Here is an 18,573-nt window from a genome sequence, read left to right as displayed (position 1 = left end):
GGGGAATGGGTCAGAGAGACACACACTGGGGCCGGGAAAATGGGGCTGAGAGACCCACACTGGGGCCAGGGGAATGGGGCTGAGAGATGCACTGGGGCAGAGAGACGCAACTCGGGGGCTGAAAGACACACTGGGGTCGGGGAAATGGGGCTTAGAGACACACTGGGGCTGGGGGAATGGGGATTAGAGACACACTGGGACGTACTCTGGGTCAGAGAGATGCACACTAGGGCTGAGAGATGCACACTGGGGCAGGGGGAATGGGGATTAGATACACATTGGGGCCGGGGGAATGGGGCTGAGAGACGTACACTGGGGCCAGAGAAATGGAGCTTAGAGACACACTGGGACGTACTCTGGGGCGGAGAGACGCACACTGGGATTGGGGCAATGGAGCTGAGAGATGCACACTGGGGTTGGGAGAATGGGGATGAGAGACACACTGGGGCAGAGTGATGCACACTGAGGCTGAGAGGCGCACACTGGGGTCGGAGGAATGGGGCAGAGAGATGCACACTGGGGCTGGGGAAAGGAGCTAAGAGATACACTGTGGCAGAGAGACGCATACTGGGGTTGGGGAAATGGGGCTTAGAGTCACACACTGAGGTTGGGGCAATGGGGCTTAGAGATGCACACTGGGGTTGGGGGAATGGGGTTGAGAGATGCACACTGGGGCCGGGGGAATGGGGATGAGAGATACACTGAGGCAGAGAGATGCACACTGGGGCAGGGGGAATGGTGTTGAGAGATGCACACTGGGGCTGGGGGAATGGGGCTGAGAGATGCACACTGGGGCCGGGGGAATGAGGATGAGAGATGCAAACTGGGGCAGGGGGAATGGGGATGAGAGATGCACACTGGGGATGGGGGAATGGGGATGAGAGACTCACTGGGGCAGAGTGATGCACACTGGGGCTGAGAGGTGCACACTGGGATCGGGGGAATGGGCCAGAAAGACACACACTGGGGCAGGGGGAATGGCGCTGAGAGATGCACGCTGGGGCTGGGGGAATGGGGCTGAGAGACACAGGTGGGCCTGAGGATGGAGAGACGCAGGGTGTCCTGGGGATGGAGAGAGACAAGGGGGCCTGGAGATAGAGAGACATGGAGGCCTGGAGATAGAGAGACACAGAGCCTGGAGAACCACAGAGGGGCCTGGGGATGGAGACATTATGGGGCCTGGAGTAACACAGGGGAGCCTGGAGAGACACAGAAGTTTGATCAGGGAAATTAAAATTTTTCCTGCACAAAAGCTTCTGTTACTACAGTATATATTATCTGGTTATGATGTTGACATGGGTTATATTTCTACATAAACAGGCATCTTCCAGACAATGTTATCTCCTACATGAATAGTGAATACCGGCTGAAGACGCTGCCCAGTGAGGCTCAAATTCCTCAGAGGTTCCCCGCTGCAGTGAAACCACCATATTAGTAAGAAAAGACTTTCAAACTGACTGGGGTCCCAAAAACCCGTTTAGTGGTGACATCGAGGTGACAGTAGCTGGATGCTGCACTGTAGCATTAAATGCAGCACTCGGCTCCTGACAGTGTGAGGGAGCCAGCACTGCACAATGCTCACCCGTACTTCTTCCACACATCAGACCACTGGGGTTCGGACTGCAAGGCCATTCCCCCTTCTCAAGTGACCACGCCCCCTGTTCACGAGGACAGACCCCTTTTTGGCGGCGCCCTGCTATGCCGTGCGCACAACATGCCTCCCTGCACTGGATGACACCATGGGGATGGACGCCACTGGTGTTTTTTCCCAATATCTGACATGGTGCTAAAACTGGGACCACCCATTACCAGATTTCTAGTTTCGCCTATGTTTGCACCCCTTGCATCAGTGGCTGTGCAGAGACTTGTAGTGCAAATTGTTACTTGTCTACTGTATTGTACTGTACTGTTTTACACTGTACCATCTTATTGTACTGCCCTCTGTACGTCGCAGCAGACCACTTGTAGTGTCCTATAAATAAAATGTATTATTATTATTAATAATAATTATATGGTTAACTCTACGATATAAATGTTTTTATTGCATAATCTGATACATTGAACCATTATTTCCCGTGTACTTTTAAATATGATATAATTTGCAATATGCTTATGCACTGTCGGGCTGGGGCATGAAGGGTCCACCAGGGGAATGCAATGGCAAGGGCCTGCTAAATTGGCAATACCAGCTGATTCTTGGTAGGTGTAGTCATCCACTTGTGGGGCATGGTAATGGGTGTAACTACCATAGGTGCAAAGGGTGTAGCTACTATGGGGCCCGGTGCTTTGGGGGGCCCATCTTCCTAAAAAAAGTTACATGTATTACATGCATTTTTCACCATTGGGTTGTACATATGGGCCCTTACAAATGTTTGCCTTCAAATACCTAATTACGCCCCTGGGCATGGTCATCCCACAAAGGACATAAAATAATAGTCTATGATACACAGATAAAGCACTGCTATGTAAAATGCTCTCATGTCTGTTTACTTACCCACTGAACCACACAACATACACATGCCAAGATAAACACACAGGGCCTGATTCAGAGCTGAACGCTCTGACCAGAGCGCTCGCTCTGAATCAGGGCCGTCCTATTTAAATGTGGAGCGGACTTTTGGACGCTCGCATAGCTGTGGGTTACCACCCACAGCTTATGCGAGCGTCCATGATGATGGTCGCGATGGTCAAAGACCATCGCGACCATCGGGCTTGCGACGAGACCCTGTGGTAGGGTCTCGCTGCTGCAAGCCCAGGAGTGATTTTGGCTCTATCAGAGCCAAAATCACTACCACTGACATCATTACTGATGTCAGTGGGGCTGGACCCAGACGGTAGGCATTCGCCCAGCATCGACCCACTTGCGAGCGTCCTTCACTCGCGAGCGGGTCTGAATAACCCCCACAGTCCAAACAGTAGTATGCTAATGTTTGGTTAGTCAAGTTGGTGAACAAATATTACCACTGTGGCACTGGTAAGGGGCTATGGGGTGTTTGTATGGTTATATAAATAATATCTATAATAAATATAAATAAGCAATTCTAGTATTATACAAATTTTGCATCTGAAAGTAGATTACAGGTAAAAAGATAGAAGTTTATGGTACACTAAAAAGGACATAAAATATAAAAAATATAGATAAAATGCAGGCACAATGGGCCTTCATTTACTAACGAGTTTTATCACCAAAACGAGTGATAAATTTCACTGTGAATTAAAAATAATGCTCCAGCCAATCAGCTCCCAACTGTTAGAAAAATGACAGTTGGGAGCTGATTGGCTGGAGCACCATTTATCATACACAGTGAAATTTATTACTCATTTTGGTGATAAAACTGGTTAATAAATGCTTAGGGGTCTATTTACTAAGCAGTGTTAGGAGACAGAGTGAAAAGTGATAAGAAAGTGATAAGGTGCCAGCCAATCAGCTCCCAACTGTCATCTCACAGGCTGTGTTTGAAAAATGACAGTTGGGAGCTGATTGGTTTGCACCTTATCACTTTCTTATCACTTTTCACTCTGTCTCCTAACACTGTTTAGTAAATAGACCCCTTAATGTCATATGGAACATAGCTGCCTAATTGCCTATACAGGTAATTAAAAATTGAACATGATATTTGGCGGCAATTAAGGTAACATTCAGCCTGGAACGAACAATCGGTATCAAGTTACAGGGCCTGATTTAGAGATGGACAGAATTGCAGAGCCCCACACAAGCGGCTGTGCAATTCCATCCATTTAAAATGCAAATACAGAAGGAGGTGTCAGAAACCTCATTGCTGCATCTGCGTAATAGCACCGCTGCGAGCCAGGTCTCAGCCTGGGATCACCATCGGAACAATCATGACCATCACTAGCGATTGTTGTCCCCTCGGCCAGGCTGCAGTAGCTGAAGCTTACCGCAGCCTGACCGGGTCCTGGCAGCTTGCAAGGCCAGGAAGTCTGCATGCACCCATGCAGACCCTGGCCTCGTCCCTTCCAAAACATGGGGGCATCATGCCCCCGCTTCCAGGAACGCTGCCAAGGAACTCCTCCGCACCGCCCCTCCTAAATGCCGCAAACTGTCAATCAGGCTGAGGCTGTGAGGCTCTGCGAGCGAACTCACAGACGAAGGGCTGCACATGTGCAGTACACCTCCTGCGCATGTGCAGACCACAAAACATTGGGTTAACGTACATCTCTGAGTCAGGCCCTCTAAGCACTAAGAATGCTGATAATCAAAACAATTGTAATAAGCTCTACAATTAATTGAATATAAGTGAGGTTCTTAGTACATGTTTGGCCAAAAATGCATATGCAGCTACCACCATCAAAGTGAGAGATTTTAGAAGTGAGTTTTAGAAGAGATGTTGCCCATAGCAACCAATCAGATTCTACTTAACATTTAACTAGCACTTTCTAGAAGATAATAGCTAGAATCTGATTGGTTGCTATGGGCATCATCTCTCCTAAAACTCACTTCTAAAAACTCTCACTTTAGTAAATTTACCCCCAAGTCTCAATAACACCACTCAATATACCAAATGTTTAATCTGTGTCTGAATATTTGTTATTAATTGCTTCTGTCCAAAAACATGTAATGTAGGAAGTGAAATGAGCTTTAGAGTTAACTAAGCATGTTAGTAACTAACTAGGGGGCCCATTTATCAAAGTGCATTTGAGGTAAATTCAGGTGTTTTCGGGGGTTTACCTCAAATACTTAGTATCCCCCGAATGTATGAAGGAGGGACCGCAGCAGGTATCTCCGATACCTGCTGCGAACCCTCCATTGCCGCCGGCAGCCGCCTCCCCCATAGGTTTCTATGGGGGATGCGATGCTGCCAAATGTATCAATATCGGGAATGCGAAGCATTCCTGATATTGGCCACAGCAGCTAACGCTATCTGAAGATAGCGTTAGCCGCTGTGTCCTATGGGCACTCACCGCATTTCAGCCGGCGGAGGGATCTTCCAGATCCCTCAGCCGGCAATGGCCGCCGCTCATGTGCAGTCCTCGGGACTGCGCATTCGCAGCAGCCCGGAATGCGCTCCGGCCACATCGCAGGGGACGGGCTCTTTTCGGAGCCCGTCTCCCTGCATGTGCCGGATCATACATTCGACCGGTATGATCGCATTTTGCAATGCGATCATGGGCGGTACTGCATGCCCTGATCGCATTGCAAAATGCGATCCTTAATAAATGGGCCCCTAGATGTTATACTTGCATATTATGCCAGGGCACTTGTAACTCAATGCTGTGTAACTCAATGCTGAAGCCAGTGGAGCTGTATCCAAGGACGCAGCCACTGGCTTTAACATTCCCAAAACATGTGGACAACACACCCGTTTTCTGCAATGCTGCCTGTCACCACCCCCAAACACATTTTATTTATTTTAAGTATAGCTTGGATGCTGGTTAAACTGGTTTGTTGGTATTTATAGATCGAGCAAAAGCATTAAACTCGCTAGAATAATCAATTAACAGTGCTGGAACTAGGGTGGTGCGGAATGTGTCCCTGCCCAAGGGTCATGTCTCAGAGGAGCACTGACTCAGATGTCAGTGAGATGTGACTCTAGGACACTCAGACTATCACAGTAAGTACTGACAATGAGAGGCAGAGCCGCACCTTACTGAAATCATCATTGTGTTCCCAGGTGTAGGGGGTGCTGTCCAATATGTAGAAAAAGATAAACCATTATGCCATAATACTTCAAGCAGGCATGACTTGGGCCTGGATTCAGAGGTGCACGCAGTTCATGCGCAGCTGCGATTTCTCATGGACATGCAAAAATATACAAATACCAATTAAAGCATTCTTCCTGTGTACTTCCATGCGATGGACTGAGCAAACCCGGTGCCACCCACTTTGAATATCTGAGTAATGCTGGGTCAGATTTCTCTACCATTGGTCGCAACATCGACTCCTCGAGCATCTCCTTCCTGGAGCAGAGTCTCCCTTGCAACATTCTCAAAACATGGCCACTGTGGCCGCGGTGCTGGGGAAGAGAACACAGCCGTTTGCCGAAACACAACCATGACACTCCCAAAACACGCCCAGGGCATTTGTTCTTCCCAGTCTCCACCCTGACCCTCCCATGGATCGCAGATGTGTCTCAAATAATAGCGAAGAGTATGTAAATGCATACACCATTGAACAACTTGGTTCATGTGTGCAGTAAGGGTTTTCCAGCCTTTTCACTCATCAGCGCAAACATCGGTACTACATGCACCTCAGAGTCAGGCCCTTATTTGCATAGGAGCTGATTCTGAGTCAGACAGATCTCAGTGCTAAGACACAAAGTGATTCTTTGTATACAGCGCATGCTCACAAGCGAATATATGCATTTTTTCGTGTCTGTCCTATTCTTTTTATAACTTCACCAGATCTGTTTTTCTGTGAAATATCGCATTGAGCCACCCTGATTTGTGGGAGTGGATCCAAAGCTTTGTGCATACGGGAAAGGGAAGCCTGTTTCTGACAGATCTCTTGTACCTAGCATGAATGTCAATACTAATGACGGCAGTTACGACTGACTTAAACTGAAGAAACGTTGCAGCTTTCCTCATGCAGATGCATGGACCTCCGTATTAGCTGAATGGAATTTCGCATTAGCATAAGGTAGTAAATCAAGCTTTTGGCTTTTGCGGCTGCCCACAAACACAGCTACTTTACATGCGACTCAGGATCCATAGGCAAACACAGGGGGGGTTTCCATCTGCCTGGAAACCCCCCTCCCCAGCACACACATGACCAAAGTAGATATAGTAACATAATAGAAATTTGCTAGTGTTGCATGTTCTTCTCAGTATCACAAATGAATTAATTAGCACCACTTGTGGATCTTTTAACATGTATCAGACAGTAGTAAATAACATGTACACCAACTAGGAGATCTGAAAAACATGCAGTATTAGGGATACACTGCTATAGACAGGGGGCAAGGCCTAATTGTGGAAGATGTGGCCACGCCCCCTTAGAAAAAAAAATATTTCAGCGCCGCAAAGTGGCGCTGCGCGCTGGGGAGGGGGGTCACTGTGTGCCCCTCAGCCCAGTCAATGGGGGGCGCAATCAGCATGATCGCTCCCCCCATAGGCATAGGAGACTGCTCTGGTTGCTACTTTAGCAGCCACGAGCAGTCTACCATTGCAGCCCAGCGTTTTATGTCGGCTGTGCTTTGGCGGGCATTAGCATATTGTAGCAACTGCGATCTGTAGGCAATTGCAGTTGCGATTACATTTGCGTCCGCTCTGAATCAGGCCCTTATGTTTCTCATTTCCATTTTTCTTTGCTGCTTCACACAGTAGTTTAAATACTCTACAGCTTAGATTTTGTCACCTCTACTTGTCCTGCTTTCTCTTCATCATAACAACTCCTTCCATCTGGCATCACACATGCAGCTCTGCTCCTTCCTTCATTCTTCTCATCTTGAACACACTCTGTCAGTTTCACAACACTCCACAGTCCCTACTTATGCCATACTACCGCATGGGGCAAGTGATACTTTACAATGGTGGGTAATCACACTCGTATATGTAATATGGAAACCTCTCAAAGCATTGTTATACCTCCAGCAGTCCCCGAGGATGTCTGGGTAGATTCCATACCTCCTAACCATCTACACAAAGTCACAGATAACATAACATAACGGAACTTTGCCCGAGGAAAAGCCACTGCTGCTCGCACCTGAGCCCTTATTATATAGATTCAGACTCAGTAGCACACAGATGTACAAATGTCCCACATCAAATTGTGTAATTAAGCAGGTAGTCGCCCCGGGACCTGGTGGAGGACACATTTGTAAATTCATATGAGATTATAATCCGTTTAGTGTGATTACATTGTATGAGGCTATGGGCTCTATTTATTAATATTATTTTTACTAAAATAAAGTGAAAAAGGGTGTTTTCACATCCTTTTCACATTATTTTAGTATCACCTATAATTACTATAGGGCAATTGGAGTAGAATTCATAAAATTCTACTCCAACCCCTAATTATCACTTATTTTTAGTACAGCAGATCGCATTTCCCATAATTGTAATGGGAAATGTGATCCGGCGTTATCAAGGGTCTCCCCCAGTTACCGGCCTCCTGCCCTGCTCTAACGGGGAGAGCAGAGCCGGGAGTCGGTCTCAGTAATCAGCTGTGTGGTCTAAACAGACCGCAAGCTGATTACTGTAAAAAAAAGAAAAAAAAAATAGTAAAAAAAAACTTACTTACCTGACTCCAGGGACCGGTGATCGGGCCTCCGGTGATGTCTCCCCTCCGGTCAGCTGGTCTCCCACAGTGCACTGCTGCCCGGTCATCAGGTGATCGGGCCCCAGTGCAGTATGGGAGATCATCTGACCGGAGGAATGGAGACCATCAGCGGAGGCCTGGAGCATGCAGGTAAGTGCTATTAAGGGAGGGGGTGGTCACGGGGGGGGAGGGGGGTAAGCGATCGCGGGGGGTGAGGCTTAGCACCGGGGGTGGGGCTTAGCGCCGGTGGGGGGGTAGCAGCGGCGACCGGTCGGCGCATGCGCGGGCACTTAATCACGGTATTTTTTGCGAAAATACCGTGATAAGGCTCCGAGGGGGATTTGCAGGGACAGAGCTTTATCGCAAGCTCTGTCCCTGCAAGGGATTTGTAGTAAGTCCCTGTGATATTGCCTGAATTCGCAATGCGAATTCAGTCGGTAATATCACACTACAATCTGCATTACCAATGCGGATTGTAGTAAATAGAGCCCTATGGCCCTCATTCAGAGCCGTTCGTTAGCATCAGTACGCTCGTTGCGTTCCGATGTTGTTAAACCACGCATGCGCCGGTTTTACACTGCGCATGTGCGTACGGCAGATTGCGAGCTTTTTTTGTCTCGTTCGTCAAATAGCGAACAGGAAGTGACATGTGAAATGTGATTGACAGAACAGGCCGTTTTTGGGCGTTGACGTGGGTGGAGATGGAAAAACGCAGGCGTGGTGAGGCGTTTTTGGGGCGTACATAAATTTTCAGATGCGTATGTCAAATGTGTTCGTACCAAGTCATACGTCACTGGCTGATCCTCTTTCTGTTCAACTTGCTCGCACAGCTTGGGGTGTGGATTACTCGACCACAATGGCGATGGCCTTGTCCTCCGGTCCAGGCCTCCTCGATGTTTCTTCGATTTATCACGGCTTGTCATAAAAACAATCAACTTTGAATTGCAAACCAGCTTGGAATGTGTTTTGACCAGAGTTTTTTTGTTTAGCACAAAACCGTACGCAGGTGAAATTCTCAGCTGCTAATTTCCGGATTACACAATCAATTAGCGTACATTTGTTTGAATGTTTTTTTGGGGGGATTTTTGTTTTGTGCTATTGTAACACTAATGTCATCATGTTTGTGTGTATTTTACCATTTTGCTTTGGCCAGGAGAATTTGCATCCTTTTTTTAATTTTACAGTGTTCCTTAAAGAAACCTTTTTTTAAAAACAATTTTTTTTTTTTGTGGTGAACGTTTTTGGCTTGTGGGCCAGGATTAACTCTAAACCATTTTTTAAATAATGTCACAATACAATGGAGAACATTTTCCAAAATTTTAATTTCTGAGACACATTTATCAAGTTTTGGGGTGCATTTTGCAAATACACTTTTTTGGCAGTGTTAGGCAATAATAACGTAAATAAATATGTAAACATATTACCAGTGTTGGCCAACTTAAACAAACACAATAAAAACAATTCACAAGAAAGGAGAGGGAAGTTTTGGCCCTAAAGGAATATGGGGCAAGCACAGAAGGAGTATGGGAAAAGTAGCCAGTGCTGTCATCGTTTTTTTCCCCGTTTGGCTGGGGTAGGGTGGGCGCCAGACCGGGTCCGGAAATGTCCTCTGGCTGGCCTGTCCAGAGGCAGATGTTGTGGCCTCTGGACTAGGCACAGGGCTAGGCACATTTGGAGGAATGGCTGTTGTTGTGCCAGAGGTGGAGGGTCCTGATGTTCCGGCAGGAAGGGAGGTCGGCTCCACCATGTGCTGGCGAACGAGCTGCTCCAGGGCATTGGCTATTCTGATGTTGGCCCTGGTATTTTCAGCCAGGGCCTGACCAATGGTCACGTTGGGCGCAGTATTTTGCTCCAGGGCCTCAGCCACCCGTAGCAGACTGGCGTCCATCCCCTGCAGAATCTCCGTATGGTAATCCGATTTAAAATTGAGTTCTGTGAGGAGGGACACTGCCTGCGAGGGGGATTGCCCTGGACTGGCTTCTGCAGGGTCCTCAGCCGGATGTACTGGTTCCTCCCCTGCAGAGCCAGCAGAAATTCTGCGGCCAAGGCTCCCCTCTGGAACAGACTCATCCGCCTGTGTCTCTGTGAGAAAAAAGAGAAAAGAGGAACATTAGAATCTACATATTGTCACAATAACATTTCAGAGTTGGTTACATCACAACATTTACCTGGGACAACATGAGGAGCCGCCAAGTCTGACATGTCCGTATCCATGTTGGACACGCCAAACACCTCCACATCCTGCACACACCCCTGTGCCAGCTCTTCCAAATCATTTAACTCCAATGACACAGGGGTGGGACCCCCACCTGTCCCCCTTGCATGCCTAGCCCTGTCAGCCATTTTCTGCTTCAGGCGATATTTGAAGTCTTGCCATCTGTGGGTGAAAAAGTAGGCATTATTCCTGCATTATTTTTCCCTGTTTTTTTTTTAAATTTAAGTTTTTACTTACCGGCGTTTGACATCCCGGGCTAGACGGACATAATCACCAACCCTATTGACAGCACTGGCTATCTCCTCCCACATTCTCCACTTCTGGCTTACACCCATATTCCTGTCTGCCTGTGGCAGGATGTCCACACACTTCTGAACCAAAACCTCCATCTCCTTTCTTGTGAATTGTGGCTGCCTTTTCTTTTTGCCAGCTTTGGCCGGAATACTGGGCCCAGCAGCCTCTTCCATGTCATCCTCAACACCTATTTACATTAAATTAATTTTAATTTAGATGTCAATCTTTCACTATATTCTGTTTCAAAATCAGCCTTGATTAGAAATGTGAGAAATACTTACCGGCCGTCTCTTGGCCATTGTTTTGCTGGTCTGTAGCCATTTTTCAAGCAAAAACAAGAACTACACCAGACCGTTTGTTTTTTTCCGTGACGTACTTATACATGCGTCCTTATTATTCGGCCGCATCATTGATTGTGCGTTCCTATGATCCGTCCTTAATTTGAGCGGGAAAAGAAACACTATTTATGGCTTTTGGCGACTCGAGTCGAGGTGGCGTGTGTTGTTTGTTGGAGGTTACGTTGTTCGGAGTGGATTGTTGGAGGGAGTTGTGTTTGGCGTTTTTTTGGATTGTGTTAGAGGCGTTTTTTTTGGATAACTTACCATTCGCATTTTTTGGTGTGGTTTTTTTAGTTGTGGTGTTTTTTCTGTGTAAGTTTTTTCACGTCATCCTTTTGTAAAATATGGGTCTCCTTTTTTTTTTGGTTTGGCCCAAAAATTAATTTTTTAAAAATTTTTTTTTTGTAGGTTTTTTTTGGCTGTGCCCCAACGATGTTTTTGTTCTCTGACTTCTTTATCGTGTATTGGTAAGTTTTGATTTTAACTTGTTTGTTAAATGTTCATGTCTTGTTCTTCGCATATTTTGGGGTCTTTACGTTTTTTTTCCGGGTTTTTGTGGATGTGAAAAATGCGAACCATTTAGCGCACTTTTGTAGGCTTGATTCCCCTTGTAAAAATGCAAACCATTTAGCGCACTTTTGTAGGCTTGATTCCCCTTGTAAAAATGCGAACCATTTAGCGCACTTTTGTAGGCTTGATTGCCCTTGTAAAAATGTGAACCATTTAGCGCACTTTTGTAGGCTTGATTCCCCTTGTAAAAATGCGAACCATTTAGCACACTTTTGTAGGCTTGATTCCCCTTGTAAAAATGCGAACCATTTAGCGCACTTTTGTAGGCTTGACTCCCCTTGTAAAAATGCAAACCATTTAGCGCACTTTTGTAGGCTTGATTCCCCTTGTAAAAATGCGAACCATTTAGCACACTTTTGTAGGCTTGATTCCCCTTGTAAAAATGCGAACCATTTAGCGTTCAAATTCTGTTGTTTTTTTTTTGTGCCTAATTGTGGAAGTCCTCTCAATGTCGGTTTCCTATTTTTCGAAATGTGTGTTTACCCCCTTTATTTTTGTGCATTTTCAAAAAACAAGATTACAAAATGGCCACCACAAAATCTTAACTTTTTATGGTCTTTTGAAATGTAGGTTTTTGAAATCATGACAATACCCCAGCATGTAAGCATCTTTGGATTGTATCGTAAAGATAAGTATTTTTTGGACTTTTTTGGGGGCAACATACCTTAACTACAATTCTTACCATTTCAGGTTGATGTTGGTCGTATTATTGTGGCCATGCTGCCGGAAGCCGACCAACCTCAATCTCGTCCCAGGCGTAGGCATCGTAGGCGTGCTCGGCCCCAGATATATAGAACACGTGTCACCCTTTTTGGAATGCCCGATGATGAGGTGTTAAGGCGCTACCGTCTTCCGCCCCAAATCATCATAGACACTCTCTCATTAATAGAGAGTGATCTTGAGCGGCAAATTGACAGTCCTACAGCAATACCACCACTTACGCAATTTATGGCGGTGTTACATTTCTGTGCCTCAGGATCCTTTCAAACCACGGTGGGAATAGTTGCGGGAATCTCCCAATCCTCCTTTTCAAGGATCCTGAGGGCAGTGATGGAGGCCCTTTTCAAGCACCTCCATCATTTTATTAAAATGCCTTTGGATATGGGTTCCCTTAGTGTGGCGAAGGCCAATTTTTACCAAATTTCTGGCTTCCCACACATCATAGGGGTTGTGGATGGTACTCACATACCACTTCAGCCTCCAGCACGGCTGGAGGCCATTTTTCGGAACCGAAAACACTATCAATCACTGAATGTAATGGTGGTATGTGATGCCTCCCTCCAGATCCTGTCCCTGAATGCAAAATTACCCGGGAGTGCACATGACTCATTCGTCATCCTTCAATCAGGGATTTGGCATAAATTAAACAACCTACAAGCTGGTGATGCGTGGCTTCTGGGTAAGTGTAGACCTTTTTTAGAAAGCAATGCAAAGCTTGATACACAGTGATCCTGATTTTGTAATTTCTTGTTCACAGGAGACAGTGGCTACCCTTGCACGCCCTGGCTGCTCACTCCTTATTTGGCTCCCACACCAGGGCCACAAAGTGAGTATAATTCCACACTTACAGCCACCAGGCAAGTGGTGGAGCACTGTATCGGCCTTTTAAAAGGCCGATTCAGATGCCTCCACCGCTCTGGTGGCGAGCTCATGTATTTGCCGGATATGGTTTCGAAAATTGTGGTCCTGTGTGGGATATTTCACAACATCGCCATAAGGAGTGGTGTCCCAATGCAGCCAGAGGATGCCTTGCCTGAGGATGGCCCCCTCGAGGTTGGTCGGATGTCTGTATGTGGGGGGGCCATACGCGATGATGTTGTGGCCCGTTTTTTCAGGTAATTATTGTCCAAAATGAAGTTAGATGACACAATGTAGACATGTAATAATGTAATTAACAATTTAAATTTTTGTTTTGTTTGTGTGTTTTATTCCATAATATTTATCGTGAAAACCATGACTACTACCTGTTCGTAAAAAATGACTTCATGTGGACACATTGGATTTAACTTCTGGACCAAATTTGTCGTCAACTCATTTGTGGAATCATGTTGGCATGCTACTTCGTCAAACAGTTTTTGATTGTTTTATTTTTGTCTATTTTTGGTGTAGGCTGTTTTTTGACGAGTGTTTTCACTGTGTGTATTGATTGTCCTTAATCACTTTGTGTTTCTATTTTTTTTAATAAAAATTTTTTGTAACGTTATAACAAACATTTCCATTCTAAATTACATGCAAGTGTAACCTGGTTCCCAAAATGGAAACTTGATTAAGGGCTAATCCAGTTATGATTTAAATTGTGCAGTATTTTACCATGCTTAGTGGCTCAAATCAAACACCCCAAGGTATTATGGTGAATCAGTATGTTTTGGATTCTCGGCCTAAACAGGTTTCATTTAATATTTACTAGAGATGAGCGGTTCGGATTCTGTGGAATCCGAACCACTCCGAACATTGGGGATCCGAGTCCACCCGAACCCTGTTCGGGTGTTCACCGCCTGACTCGGATCCCCGTTCGGGGCCGAACGGCGGCCGCCTGATGTCGGATTGTCACTAGAGAATCCGACATCAGGTCTCCTATTGTGTAGGGCAGAGCGCTGTGATAGCGCTCTGCCCTACACAGATACAAACACACAGCCGCCAGCGGCAGCTGTGTGTTTGTTACAGCAGCCAATGAGAGTCACACAGACTTTCATTGGCTGCTGCACGGAGGGAGCCGGCTGGAGCTCACACATGAGCTCCGTCTTCCGGCTCCCTCCGCAGTGTGTGACAGGCTCAGCAGAGCGGACGGCGCGGGAGCGGGGAATCAGGAATCAGGTAAGTTTTTTTTTTTAACTTGTGAAAGTTGTGCAAGGGCCGGGGGCGCTACTGGGGGGGGTCTGCTACTGGGGGGGTCTGCTACTGGGGGGGCCTGCTACTGGGGGGGCTATACTACTGGGGGGGCCTGCTACTGGGGGGCTATACAACTGGGGGGGTCTGCTACTGGGCGTCCATACTACTGAGGGGCCTGCTACTGGGGGGGGGCTATACTACTGGGGGGGTCCGCTACTGGGGGGGCCATACTACTGAGGGGCCTGCTACTGGGGGGGGGGCATACTACTGGGGGGGCTTACTACTACTGGGGGGGCCATACTACAGGGGGGCTACTACTGGGGCAGCCTACTACTGAGGGGGGCCTGCTACTGGGGCAGCCTACTACTGGGGGGGCCATACTACTGGGGGGCCATACTACTGGGGGGCATACTACTGGGGGGGCTGCTAATGGGGGGCATACTACTGGGGGGGCATACTACTGGGTGGCATGCTAATGGGGGGCATACTACTGGGGGGCCTGCTAGTGGGGGGCATACTACTGGGTGGCATACTACTGGGTGGCATACTACTGGGGGCACTGTATAGGGGACCCTACTACTAAGGGGACTGCATAGAGGGCACCACTGCTGGGGGCATTGTGTAAGGGACACCGCTACTGTGGGCATTGTGTAAAAGGGGCACTACTGTGTGTCATAACATAAATAAGAGACACTACTTTATGGTGTAATGTGAATCAGGCCCTATGTGCGGTGTAATGTGAATAAGATTGTGCACTGTGACTCTTTGGGCCGTAGCCCACTATGTACACAAGTACTGTGACTCTGCTGGCCGTACCCACTGGGTGGGTGCACTACTTTTCATTTCTGCCACTGCTGTGTGGCAATGTGTCATAGATGTGCTTTATACTGTGGTGTCTGTGTCATTGTGCCGCTGCTTTGTCGCTTAGTAACCAGTCAGCTCACTGCAACCTTTGGCCAATAATGTTGAAAACAATATTATAAGCTGTGATATGGTCTAAATTGACTGGAAATTAATGTTATTGAGGTTAATAATACTCTAGGAAGAAAAAAAAGACCAATTTATGTGATTTTAGCTTTTTTTGTCAATTTTTGTAAAAAAAATCCAAATACAAATCCAAATCCAAAGCCAGTCACCGCAGTTTGGCAAATCCAAATCCAAATCCAAAGCCGGACGACGAATTAGAACCAAATCCAAATCCGGCAAAAATGGTCCGGCGCACATCCCTAATATTTACCTTACCCCCCCAAAAATAAAATTCTTTCTACAAAACCAAAAACAAACCTATTGGTATTGTTAGGTGTTGAATGTGCCAGCTTACCTAATTCCGCTTTCTCGAATCTAAGTTACATTACTTTAAAAAACTTGCTGCAATAGTCGACTTAGGTAAGGTTAAACAATATAATATTTACAGAGAAGGAATGAGACTTCAAACGAAACTTTTTTTTTTATTTTTAGAAAAACTGACAAAATTTGGGAAAAGGAAATAAATTAATGCCGCAGGATCCCTGCCATGTGATCGAGGACCACCAGCATGCCTATAACATGGCCCCTCAGCCTCTCCACACACGCTGCTGCCTCTGTCAGCCGCCTCTGGTCCTCTATGGGTTTAAAAATTGAGGTTCTTAAGCAACTGCCAAAGTAAATGCAACTTTCCAAAAAAAGTCAATTTGGACAAACATTACAATTCAAAGCCAACATTCTTTGCCCAAGTAAATTCGAAATAAACACGACAAAAACAAGAAATTGTAAAAAAAGAGAAAAACACCGAAAATCTACTTTGGTGGGTACCGTAAACAAGAGATACAAGTATGAGTGTTTGGACATGTGTGATATGTGTAAGGGCCAAACATCATAGACATTTAGAAAACCAGATCTATCTAACAAACATTTAAAAAAAAAAAAAAAAAATGCACAGGCAAAGGATAACATCCCCCCAAAAATTGGGAAAAACAATGTAAAAGGGAAACATACCGTTGACAATGGCGCCTGGACCTGAAGCCTCACCATCGTCCTCCTCGGAGGTAGGCCAATGCAGGTCTGTAGGAGGAGGGGTGATTTCTGAAGGGGGGGAAGGGGTTGAAAAGAGAGGGGTGGTTGGAGGGGAGGGTGATGAAAAGAGAGAGGGGGGTTGAGGGGAGGGGGAATTTTGAGGGATGGGAAGTATACTAGAGGGAGGGTCGTTCGGGTCTGGCCATGCTGGGTTGGAGGGTGAATTAGGGGTAGGGTGGGGAGAGGAGGATTGGCTGGGAGTTGGGGATAGGGGACGTGGCCGACGGCGTCGCTGCCGATGACGGCGTATTCTGCGCTCTGCCCCTAAATGATGGATAACAATTTAAGGTTGGATTAATTTATAAACTTGAAAACATCCTCAAAAAATATTTAGAGACGAAAAAAAAAAAACATGCACACGCAGATGTGTAGTAAATTAAAAAACAGGGCAAGAAGGAAAACATGCACACGCAGATATGTAGTAAATTAAAAAACAGGGCAAGAAGGAAAACATGCACACGCAGATATGTAGTAAATAAACAAACAGGGCAAGAAGGAAAACATGCACACGCAGATATGTAGTAAATAAACAAACAGGGCAAGTAGGAAAACATGCACACGCAGATATGTAGTAAATAAACAAACAGGGCAAGAAGGAAAACATGCACACGCAGATATGTAGTAAATAAACAGACAGGGCAAGAAGGAAAACATGCACACGCAAATAGGGCCACAAAATAAAAAAGGAAAACGAAAAAAAAACAACGTACTTTCAGCTATCCGCTGTCTGAAACATGCCAGCAAGCGTGGCGTGCGTCGTTGAAGATCCAACCACCTGCGCTCCAGCTGGCCAATCTGTCGGCGTGAGCCGAAGGAGCGCAGGCGGCGGCGAACCTCCGCATAGGCAGATCGCTTCTCTCTGTTGGTGATGGGGGGAGGCTGGCTGGTTATCCGCCGGTCCATTACCTCCGTCAGGACTAGAAGCTCCCGCCTGGTGAACGCAGAGGCTCTCATGATGGCAATGGTGGATTTCAGAAAAAACAGTTTTAATAAAGCCAAGAAAATAATTTGGATTGGCTAATGTATTTGGAAAATTAACAGGAAACATTCTATTGGTTAGTGTATGAGTCATGTGTTCGACAGGCTTAAAAATCTAATATGAGTTATGATTGGCTTAATGCAGTGACATGCGTTAGCTAATTTAAATCAAAAAATGAAACAAGTAAAATATGCGTCAGACAAAATACGGAAAACAATATGAAAAATGACACAAACATGTATTTTGGATAAAGGAAACCATTGTTTAATCCGTACGTATTCTGCGTGAAAAAACAAACACGGACAAGAGTAAAGTTTATTGCAAATGAAAAAAAAAAAAAAAAAAACATGTGAAGAGCAATTAAGCTAATTGATATATTGATTGGCATGATACGATTAAAGGATGTATGCAGAATGAACGAGCAGGTAATCGAAAACTGACAGGCCCGCTTCCGGTTTGGACTGGTGCGAGCGTTCCCTGCATGCAAAATTGGAGATGTACGGTCACAATTTGGCTCGCTCGTTAGCTAGAGGAGGGGTTGGTAGACTATGGGGCGGAAGATTAGCTGCGTACGAAATTACGAGCGAGCGCTTGAATTTGCATTTTTCGACTCGTACGCCGTACGTGCGTCCGGCCACTTGCGTCCGGGTCTGAATCAGGGCCAATGTCACCAATTTTTAAAAACACAGATTGATTTGTATTTATTATAATTGACATTAGCATTGCTTCTTTTCTTGTACAATGTAGTGACTGTAGCAATGTGAGGTTTTCTGAGCATATGTTGCTTTTTTTTGCCAATGCCTGATTAATGTTTTACTTTACCACAATGGTATTTCTGCACATATACAAATTCATCTTATCTCAAGGGGATGCATTCAGTACCCCAACAGTTTGGATGCCAGCGCTTAGAATACCGCGCCAAAATCCCAACACTTGTCAGAATCCTGGTGCCAACATCCCGACCACCGGCATCCCGAAGGTAAGTAGTGGGGATAGGGGGGAATTTAGGGGTCAGGGCTAGGGGGTTAGAGTTAGGCACTCAGGGAGGTGGGTTAGGTTTAGTGTGCAGGAAGGGGGA

Source organism: Taudactylus pleione, unplaced genomic scaffold, assembly GCF_031769625.1.
Source record: "Taudactylus pleione unplaced genomic scaffold, aTauple2 ptg000007l, whole genome shotgun sequence".
NCBI classification, from domain to species: domain Eukaryota; kingdom Metazoa; phylum Chordata; class Amphibia; order Anura; family Myobatrachidae; genus Taudactylus; species Taudactylus pleione.
The sequence above is the reverse complement of the archived record's forward strand: the minus strand, read 5'-3'. Positions refer to the sequence as shown.